Genomic DNA, 3,081 nt, shown 5'->3' on the forward strand with positions numbered 1-3,081 from the left:
ACATGCACAGAGTATATACACATTACAACAAACATTTCATGAAACAACACTTTACAATATAAGATGCATCTGATATCTAAGATTACTTCACTAAGAAAAAAAAATGCTGGTTCTGACCCACTAAATTGTTCTCATGACTAATTAATTAATTGTGAGTCACAACTCACACTTTGAAAAACACAGCTCTTGAAAAACTTGGCTTGTGCCAAAAGATTGCAGCTGTTTGTAGTAGCAAAATATTGCAAACAAGCCAAATGTCCAGAACTATTGAATGGAAAAATAAATCTTGATTTATTCATATAATGAAACACTATCAGTGAAAATGAATTACAGTGACAATAATATGGTTGAGTCTCAAAAATAAGACTGGCAGGGAGGGAAGGAAAACTTACAGATGATCCAGTATGATTGCACTTACGTAAAGTTCAGAAATTTGGACTAATGATAATTTAAGGATACAAACGGTAAAAACTTAAAAATGGAATATTAATTCAGAATAATGATTACCTCTAAAAGGGTAAGAACAGGATAAATTTTTAACTAAGTGGTGAGTACCTGGGTGTTCCTTGTATCTAGAGTCTTTATTCTTGCCTATATGTAATAAGTACCTGTTTAAAACAATTTTAAGTTCAAAAAAATACTTTAACTGTTAACAGAAGTCACAAACTGATGACTTGTAGGCTTCAAATGTTCACAAACGGGTTTTCATCTACAAGGATAATCTGAAAAGCAAAATCTACGGTGTGATTATCCTTATGAGAGTTTTCAAACATTATGTAGCACACTAATGTTTAACAGTTGTGAGCTGTGTCCCACATAATTTGTTACTTGTAAGCAGTATTTAAAGCAATAAAATTTGCAAAAAAAAAAGTTCACAAAGATGTTTTGTTTGACTCTGCACACTGAGAACAATCAACTACAGCTCAAGAGCAGAGGGCTTGTGCTCTCCAACTCATCACTGTCCCTACCTAGAGTGACTCACTCATTGGAGTTATCTGCTAGCCCCTGGAGGCCTCTGAGTTTTCAACCACTAGTATAGATGTGGAAGGAAAACTAGGCATGATATCTGATCCAACTCCCTGCATTTTCTAGATAAGGAAATTAGGAGATCCATTGCAGTTGATGAAACCCAGTGTATATTTTTTCATTTTTCAGTATTACATAGGACCAGGGAAAGAGAAGCTGAAAGAGAACATCTATTGAGCCCCTACTTTGTACTTTTGGTATGTCTTTATATCTTTAACCCTGCAAAGTAGGTAATATTATCCCCATTCCACGTGTGAAAAAATTTGGGCACATATGAAGAAATAAGTTAGTCTCTCCCCTAATTTTTGGTTTACTGATAGGAAAGGGGTAGAATCAGATCCTTAGCTCTTATTCTTGGCCTTTCTTTAATCACAGTCCATCAGTGTTTCTGTCATCATTTACTCATAGTGCCCAGCACATAATAGGTCCTCAGCAAGTTTGAGGACCACACCAGGTTTCATCAACTGCTTTGGATCTTCTTATTTTCTCATCTAGAAAATGGATGGAGGGCATGCTCTCACTTGGGAGAGCATGGTGCTCATAACACCAAGGTCAAGGGTTCAGATACCCTTAATGGCCAGCAGCCAAAAAAAAGAAAAAGAAAACAGATGGAGTTGAATCAGGTATGATCTCTAGGTTTCCTTCTAGTTCTACACTAGTGGTTGGAAATGCAGATGCCTCCAGGGGACCAGTAATTTTTCCTAAAATGACAGGGTTGGGGGCAGTATCTGAGTCCAGATCATTCTGACTTAAACCCCATGTTCTAAAGCCTCAGATCATTTTTAAAAATTCCTTTTGCTCCTGATTTCAATATTTTCCCTTGCTTTTGTCAGAACTGCTAATAGCAGCAAGTAACTATTACCTTCGTTCTCTAACTACATACTTCTGGTTCATTCACTAACTTCCTAAATACTTGTACCTGATGGGTGGGTAAGCAGCAAGAGCATGTCCAAGACTGTCAATGGGCAACAAACAGCTGTGCCTCATTTATTTTGTGTTGGGCTAAACCAGCTTTTTAAATTTTTATTTTAATTTATTTTTAATTGACACGTATTGGTTGTACATATTTATGGGGTACAGAGTTATACTTCAATACATATATACAATGTGTATATATGTGTATGTATGCATACAGTGATCGAATCAGGGTAATTAGCATATTCATCACAGGGACAGTTTTAGATTAGGAAGATATCATATGGGAGATGGAAACGCTACATAAAATTAGAATGCTGTCCACTTGGCGATGGTTTTACTATTCTTAAGAATCAAAGGCCGCACGTTGGAGAACAGTATAACCAACCAAGCACAATTAGTTTTTGGACATTCACATACGCTGAACCAAGGAAACTCTGCCTTCTCAGCTACTAAGATAAATGCGCCAAAATCAATTAGAAGCAAAATTCCTAAACTAAACCCTCAGCACCTACGACCTGGTGAAAAGCTAGCAGAAGAGAAACAGTGGCAATAAAGGGTATTAGGACTTGTCGAAGATCCTTCGCGATTTCCCTCACAGTGTCCAACTTCCTGTGGCCACAAGTTCCTTCCACCTGCCGTGGAGTGAAAGACGTAAAATCACCCTAGTGATGATTACAGAACCTGTTATGATGCAGAGAATGCTGAGGTCTGTGGATCGCAGGTCTCAGAGTTCTCACCACAGCGGAGGCGGCGCGAAAAGAGCGACGTAGACAACGGACGTGAAGACATTTGAAGCCTCTGCGGGTTTTCTCGATGTGAGAGGGCTCCTGAATACGTGGCAGGTAAGACATATTCCCTGCCATCAGACCCTGATAGAAAGCCTCGGAATCCTCTGCCCTGCCCGGCGGGCCCTGGAGAAAGTCAGTCTCAGCCAATGACCGAGTTGGAGAGCTGGACATCCCCCTCCCGGCCGGACCCCATCCTACCTCACCTTTTTCTTTCCGGCTTCCTGGCAGCGTATTGAAGCCGGGTACCCGTGGGTCACGTGGCTCCTCCTCCTCACGTGACGCCGGCCCCAGGGAGGGAGGGGGCGGTCCTCGAGCTGCAGTACGTCATCACGTCGCGCGGCCGCGGGAA

Source organism: Cynocephalus volans, chromosome 11 (assembly GCF_027409185.1).
Source record: "Cynocephalus volans isolate mCynVol1 chromosome 11, mCynVol1.pri, whole genome shotgun sequence".
Taxonomy (NCBI): domain Eukaryota; kingdom Metazoa; phylum Chordata; class Mammalia; order Dermoptera; family Cynocephalidae; genus Cynocephalus; species Cynocephalus volans.